Source organism: Anomaloglossus baeobatrachus, unplaced genomic scaffold (genome assembly GCF_048569485.1).
Source record: "Anomaloglossus baeobatrachus isolate aAnoBae1 unplaced genomic scaffold, aAnoBae1.hap1 Scaffold_2978, whole genome shotgun sequence".
Taxonomy (NCBI): domain Eukaryota; kingdom Metazoa; phylum Chordata; class Amphibia; order Anura; family Aromobatidae; genus Anomaloglossus; species Anomaloglossus baeobatrachus.
This window is the reverse complement of record NW_027442413.1, coordinates 114,134-121,531: the sequence shown is the minus strand read 5'-3', so window position 1 is coordinate 121,531 and position 7,398 is coordinate 114,134. Positions and strand designations below refer to the sequence as shown.

General features: G+C 46.4%; 5 non-coding genes across 5 annotated transcripts; all 5 read left to right on the top strand.

Moving 5' to 3' along the window:
• Positions 1-482: 482 nt before the first annotated feature.
• Positions 483-673, top strand: LOC142267958 (U2 spliceosomal RNA). The gene has a single exon (XR_012733760.1). It is a non-coding gene; the product is annotated as a U2 spliceosomal RNA (small nuclear RNA).
• Positions 674-2,060: 1,387 nt separating this feature from the next.
• On the top strand, positions 2,061-2,251 carry LOC142267957 (U2 spliceosomal RNA). Its single transcript, XR_012733759.1, has one exon. It is a non-coding gene; the product is annotated as a U2 spliceosomal RNA (small nuclear RNA).
• Positions 2,252-3,638: 1,387 nt separating this feature from the next.
• On the top strand, positions 3,639-3,829 carry LOC142267956 (U2 spliceosomal RNA). The gene has a single exon (XR_012733758.1). It is a non-coding gene; the product is annotated as a U2 spliceosomal RNA (small nuclear RNA).
• Positions 3,830-5,216: 1,387 nt separating this feature from the next.
• On the top strand, positions 5,217-5,407 carry LOC142267955 (U2 spliceosomal RNA). The gene has a single exon (XR_012733757.1). It is a non-coding gene; the product is annotated as a U2 spliceosomal RNA (small nuclear RNA).
• A 1,387-nt stretch (positions 5,408-6,794) lies between these two features.
• Positions 6,795-6,985, top strand: LOC142267954 (U2 spliceosomal RNA). Its single transcript, XR_012733756.1, has one exon. It is a non-coding gene; the product is annotated as a U2 spliceosomal RNA (small nuclear RNA).
• Positions 6,986-7,398: the final 413 nt, after the last annotated feature.

Sequence of the window (7,398 nt, the reverse complement as noted above, 5' to 3'; positions counted from 1 at the left end):
TAGTGGAAGGAGGGGGCAATCTCTTTTTTTCCCGGGTGGTAGGGGGATGACAGGAGAAGGGAAGCGGGTGGTGAGAAAGGTACAGAGGGCAGGGTTTGGGGGCTGGGAAGGAAAGGGAAAAGATTAGGGTTTGGGGATGATGAAAGGGCTTTCTACGGGTAAGGATGGCAAAGGGTGGCAGTGACGGAAAGTCAGGCAACCTGTCCTGTCCGTCTTTTTGTATCGTGAATTGGAAAGACTGCAAGGGGGAGGGGAGTTGCTTGCGCCCTAAAGGAGGAGTTATTCAGATTCATTGCAGTGGGCGGCGGCTGCAAAACGCACCATTCTTCTTGTTTTGGCTCTGCAAAGCAGCCTTTTCAAGGGTTGGCTTGGGTGACAAAATGTCTTGTGTAGGCGTGGGTTTGTCTCCCTCTCGCTCTCTCTCCCTAAGATGTGTCCGGCATAGGCCAGGGTGCCACTCGAGGCCCAAACCAATTCTGGTTATCGCTTCTCGGCCTTTTGGCTAAGATCAAGTGTAGTATCTGTTCTTATCAGTTTAATATCTGATACGTCCCCTATCTGGGGACCATATATTAAATGGATTTTTAGAACAGGGAGATGGAAAAAGAGCTTGCTCTGTCCACTCCACGCATTGACCTGGTATTGCAGTACCTCCAGGAACGGTGCACCCCTTCTTAACCCAGTTTCCAAAAGCAGAACTCAATTCACCTGATTCATATTAGCCCGATTTAATGAATTGGAAGAAAGCATACGTCTTCATATGCACCTCAATTTGGCCCATTCACTTTTCACACTTCCTCCTTTTGTTTTTTATCTTTCACACTTTTGACTTTCTTTATTCATCCAAATAGCAAACTCATCACCACTCAACCTGACCAACTCGGCTATGTCCCCGTGCTGCAGTTCTCTGTCTTATCTAGATCATTTGCAATTGAATGGAATAGATCCCTTTTGGACAAAGTGGATTCACCTGCTGCTGCAGTGACCACAGGTGTGATAACATCTAGAATTGGCATCTGGTGCGATCTCTCCGCTTCCACTCCAAAGAAAGTTACCTGTTTATTCCTATCATGCATTGGTTTTTGGGGTTTTCTTTGAGTAATGATGATCTCTTTAGTAGTCTGTTGGCGCCCTCTCCTGGAGGAATAGTTTGCTTGCTCTTGGACATTCTAAAAGAGAGGTCATGATAGACATTGAGCTTCTGAGCTCAATTGGGGACAGTCATGGGTGATGAATGTTTGCAACCTACTGCGAAGCCTCATACCGCAATATAAGGAACGTCAAATACTAAGAAAGGGCGGCCTATGAAAGAATTACTACTTTCAATAAGTACACTTAAACGGCTAATTGGGAATAGAAAAACTGTAAAAAGCCCTCTGAGAAAGCCCCCCTCTAACCTTTGATAGTAAGCTTTTCTGTAGTCTGCCTGTTGATGTATTTTCCGTTTGAACTGTGCACAACATGAAGAGACGGAACACTGGCGGCTTGTCACAATGCCCCCCGATGACATCACAATAGCGCTGCTGCCTAGAAAACAAGCTGCGCAGAAGAAGTTGTTCTTTGGGTGGGAGGGTGGGCTAGTGGAAGGAGGGGGCAATCTCTTTTTTTCCCGGGTGGTAGGGGGATGACAGGAGAAGGGAAGCGGGTGGTGAGAAAGGTACAGAGGGCAGGGTTTGGGGGCTGGGAAGGAAAGGGAAAAGATTAGGGTTTGGGGATGATGAAAGGGCTTTCTACGGGTAAGGATGGCAAAGGGTGGCAGTGACGGAAAGTCAGGCAACCTGTCCTGTCCGTCTTTTTGTATCGTGAATTGGAAAGACTGCAAGGGGGAGGGGAGTTGCTTGCGCCCTAAAGGAGGAGTTATTCAGATTCATTGCAGTGGGCGGCGGCTGCAAAACGCACCATTCTTCTTGTTTTGGCTCTGCAAAGCAGCCTTTTCAAGGGTTGGCTTGGGTGACAAAATGTCTTGTGTAGGCGTGGGTTTGTCTCCCTCTCGCTCTCTCTCCCTAAGATGTGTCCGGCATAGGCCAGGGTGCCACTCGAGGCCCAAACCAATTCTGGTTATCGCTTCTCGGCCTTTTGGCTAAGATCAAGTGTAGTATCTGTTCTTATCAGTTTAATATCTGATACGTCCCCTATCTGGGGACCATATATTAAATGGATTTTTAGAACAGGGAGATGGAAAAAGAGCTTGCTCTGTCCACTCCACGCATTGACCTGGTATTGCAGTACCTCCAGGAACGGTGCACCCCTTCTTAACCCAGTTTCCAAAAGCAGAACTCAATTCACCTGATTCATATTAGCCCGATTTAATGAATTGGAAGAAAGCATACGTCTTCATATGCACCTCAATTTGGCCCATTCACTTTTCACACTTCCTCCTTTTGTTTTTTATCTTTCACACTTTTGACTTTCTTTATTCATCCAAATAGCAAACTCATCACCACTCAACCTGACCAACTCGGCTATGTCCCCGTGCTGCAGTTCTCTGTCTTATCTAGATCATTTGCAATTGAATGGAATAGATCCCTTTTGGACAAAGTGGATTCACCTGCTGCTGCAGTGACCACAGGTGTGATAACATCTAGAATTGGCATCTGGTGCGATCTCTCCGCTTCCACTCCAAAGAAAGTTACCTGTTTATTCCTATCATGCATTGGTTTTTGGGGTTTTCTTTGAGTAATGATGATCTCTTTAGTAGTCTGTTGGCGCCCTCTCCTGGAGGAATAGTTTGCTTGCTCTTGGACATTCTAAAAGAGAGGTCATGATAGACATTGAGCTTCTGAGCTCAATTGGGGACAGTCATGGGTGATGAATGTTTGCAACCTACTGCGAAGCCTCATACCGCAATATAAGGAACGTCAAATACTAAGAAAGGGCGGCCTATGAAAGAATTACTACTTTCAATAAGTACACTTAAACGGCTAATTGGGAATAGAAAAACTGTAAAAAGCCCTCTGAGAAAGCCCCCCTCTAACCTTTGATAGTAAGCTTTTCTGTAGTCTGCCTGTTGATGTATTTTCCGTTTGAACTGTGCACAACATGAAGAGACGGAACACTGGCGGCTTGTCACAATGCCCCCCGATGACATCACAATAGCGCTGCTGCCTAGAAAACAAGCTGCGCAGAAGAAGTTGTTCTTTGGGTGGGAGGGTGGGCTAGTGGAAGGAGGGGGCAATCTCTTTTTTTCCCGGGTGGTAGGGGGATGACAGGAGAAGGGAAGCGGGTGGTGAGAAAGGTACAGAGGGCAGGGTTTGGGGGCTGGGAAGGAAAGGGAAAAGATTAGGGTTTGGGGATGATGAAAGGGCTTTCTACGGGTAAGGATGGCAAAGGGTGGCAGTGACGGAAAGTCAGGCAACCTGTCCTGTCCGTCTTTTTGTATCGTGAATTGGAAAGACTGCAAGGGGGAGGGGAGTTGCTTGCGCCCTAAAGGAGGAGTTATTCAGATTCATTGCAGTGGGCGGCGGCTGCAAAACGCACCATTCTTCTTGTTTTGGCTCTGCAAAGCAGCCTTTTCAAGGGTTGGCTTGGGTGACAAAATGTCTTGTGTAGGCGTGGGTTTGTCTCCCTCTCGCTCTCTCTCCCTAAGATGTGTCCGGCATAGGCCAGGGTGCCACTCGAGGCCCAAACCAATTCTGGTTATCGCTTCTCGGCCTTTTGGCTAAGATCAAGTGTAGTATCTGTTCTTATCAGTTTAATATCTGATACGTCCCCTATCTGGGGACCATATATTAAATGGATTTTTAGAACAGGGAGATGGAAAAAGAGCTTGCTCTGTCCACTCCACGCATTGACCTGGTATTGCAGTACCTCCAGGAACGGTGCACCCCTTCTTAACCCAGTTTCCAAAAGCAGAACTCAATTCACCTGATTCATATTAGCCCGATTTAATGAATTGGAAGAAAGCATACGTCTTCATATGCACCTCAATTTGGCCCATTCACTTTTCACACTTCCTCCTTTTGTTTTTTATCTTTCACACTTTTGACTTTCTTTATTCATCCAAATAGCAAACTCATCACCACTCAACCTGACCAACTCGGCTATGTCCCCGTGCTGCAGTTCTCTGTCTTATCTAGATCATTTGCAATTGAATGGAATAGATCCCTTTTGGACAAAGTGGATTCACCTGCTGCTGCAGTGACCACAGGTGTGATAACATCTAGAATTGGCATCTGGTGCGATCTCTCCGCTTCCACTCCAAAGAAAGTTACCTGTTTATTCCTATCATGCATTGGTTTTTGGGGTTTTCTTTGAGTAATGATGATCTCTTTAGTAGTTTGTTGGCGCCCTCTCCTGGAGGAATAGTTTGCTTGCTCTTGGACATTCTAAAAGAGAGGTCATGATAGACATTGAGCTTCTGAGCTCAATTGGGGACAGTCATGGGTGATGAATGTTTGCAACCTACTGCGAAGCCTCATACCGCAATATAAGGAACGTCAAATACTAAGAAAGGGCGGCCTATGAAAGAATTACTACTTTCAATAAGTACACTTAAACGGCTAATTGGGAATAGAAAAACTGTAAAAAGCCCTCTGAGAAAGCCCCCCTCTAACCTTTGATAGTAAGCTTTTCTGTAGTCTGCCTGTTGATGTATTTTCCGTTTGAACTGTGCACAACATGAAGAGACGGAACACTGGCGGCTTGTCACAATGCCCCCCGATGACATCACAATAGCGCTGCTGCCTAGAAAACAAGCTGCGCAGAAGAAGTTGTTCTTTGGGTGGGAGGGTGGGCTAGTGGAAGGAGGGGGCAATCTCTTTTTTTCCCGGGTGGTAGGGGGATGACAGGAGAAGGGAAGCGGGTGGTGAGAAAGGTACAGAGGGCAGGGTTTGGGGGCTGGGAAGGAAAGGGAAAAGATTAGGGTTTGGGGATGATGAAAGGGCTTTCTACGGGTAAGGATGGCAAAGGGTGGCAGTGACGGAAAGTCAGGCAACCTGTCCTGTCCGTCTTTTTGTATCGTGAATTGGAAAGACTGCAAGGGGGAGGGGAGTTGCTTGCGCCCTAAAGGAGGAGTTATTCAGATTCATTGCAGTGGGCGGCGGCTGCAAAACGCACCATTCTTCTTGTTTTGGCTCTGCAAAGCAGCCTTTTCAAGGGTTGGCTTGGGTGACAAAATGTCTTGTGTAGGCGTGGGTTTGTCTCCCTCTCGCTCTCTCTCCCTAAGATGTGTCCGGCATAGGCCAGGGTGCCACTCGAGGCCCAAACCAATTCTGGTTATCGCTTCTCGGCCTTTTGGCTAAGATCAAGTGTAGTATCTGTTCTTATCAGTTTAATATCTGATACGTCCCCTATCTGGGGACCATATATTAAATGGATTTTTAGAACAGGGAGATGGAAAAAGAGCTTGCTCTGTCCACTCCACGCATTGACCTGGTATTGCAGTACCTCCAGGAACGGTGCACCCCTTCTTAACCCAGTTTCCAAAAGCAGAACTCAATTCACCTGATTCATATTAGCCCGATTTAATGAATTGGAAGAAAGCATACGTCTTCATATGCACCTCAATTTGGCCCATTCACTTTTCACACTTCCTCCTTTTGTTTTTTATCTTTCACACTTTTGACTTTCTTTATTCATCCAAATAGCAAACTCATCACCACTCAACCTGACCAACTCGGCTATGTCCCCGTGCTGCAGTTCTCTGTCTTATCTAGATCATTTGCAATTGAATGGAATAGATCCCTTTTGGACAAAGTGGATTCACCTGCTGCTGCAGTGACCACAGGTGTGATAACATCTAGAATTGGCATCTGGTGCGATCTCTCCGCTTCCACTCCAAAGAAAGTTACCTGTTTATTCCTATCATGCATTGGTTTTTGGGGTTTTCTTTGAGTAATGATGATCTCTTTAGTAGTCTGTTGGCGCCCTCTCCTGGAGGAATAGTTTGCTTGCTCTTGGACATTCTAAAAGAGAGGTCATGATAGACATTGAGCTTCTGAGCTCAATTGGGGACAGTCATGGGTGATGAATGTTTGCAACCTACTGCGAAGCCTCATACCGCAATATAAGGAACGTCAAATACTAAGAAAGGGCGGCCTATGAAAGAATTACTACTTTCAATAAGTACACTTAAACGGCTAATTGGGAATAGAAAAACTGTAAAAAGCCCTCTGAGAAAGCCCCCCTCTAACCTTTGATAGTAAGCTTTTCTGTAGTCTGCCTGTTGATGTATTTTCCGTTTGAACTGTGCACAACATGAAGAGACGGAACACTGGCGGCTTGTCACAATGCCCCCCGATGACATCACAATAGCGCTGCTGCCTAGAAAACAAGCTGCGCAGAAGAAGTTGTTCTTTGGGTGGGAGGGTGGGCTAGTGGAAGGAGGGGGCAATCTCTTTTTTTCCCGGGTGGTAGGGGGATGACAGGAGAAGGGAAGCGGGTGGTGAGAAAGGTACAGAGGGCAGGGTTTGGGGGCTGGGAAGGAAAGGGAAAAGATTAGGGTTTGGGGATGATGAAAGGGCTTTCTACGGGTAAGGATGGCAAAGGGTGGCAGTGACGGAAAGTCAGGCAACCTGTCCTGTCCGTCTTTTTGTATCGTGAATTGGAAAGACTGCAAGGGGGAGGGGAGTTGCTTGCGCCCTAAAGGAGGAGTTATTCAGATTCATTGCAGTGGGCGGCGGCTGCAAAACGCACCATTCTTCTTGTTTTGGCTCTGCAAAGCAGCCTTTTCAAGGGTTGGCTTGGGTGACAAAATGTCTTGTGTAGGCGTGGGTTTGTCTCCCTCTCGCTCTCTCTCCCTAAGATGTGTCCGGCATAGGCCAGGGTGCCACTCGAGGCCCAAACCAATTCTGGTTATCGCTTCTCGGCCTTTTGGCTAAGATCAAGTGTAGTATCTGTTCTTATCAGTTTAATATCTGATACGTCCCCTATCTGGGGACCATATATTAAATGGATTTTTAGAACAGGGAGATGGAAAAAGAGCTTGCTCTGTCCACTCCACGCATTGACCTGGTATTGCAGTACCTCCAGGAACGGTGCACCCCTTCTTAACCCAGTTTCCAAAAGCAGAACTCAATTCACCTGATTCATATTAGCCCGATTTAATGAATTGGAAGAAAGCATACGTCTTCATATGCACCTCAATTTGGCCCATTCACTTTTCACACTTCCTCCTTTTGTTTTTTATCTTTCACACTTTTGACTTTCTTTATTCATCCAAATAGCAAACTCATCACCACTCAACCTGACCAACTCGGCTATGTCCCCGTGCTGCAGTTCTCTGTCTTATCTAGATCATTTGCAATTGAATGGAATAGATCCCTTTTGGACAAAGTGGATTCACCTGCTGCTGCAGTGACCACAGGTGTGATAACATCTAGAATTGGCATCTGGTGCGATCTCTCCGCTTCCACTCCAAAGAAAGTTACCTGTTTATTCCTATCATGCATTGGTTTTTGG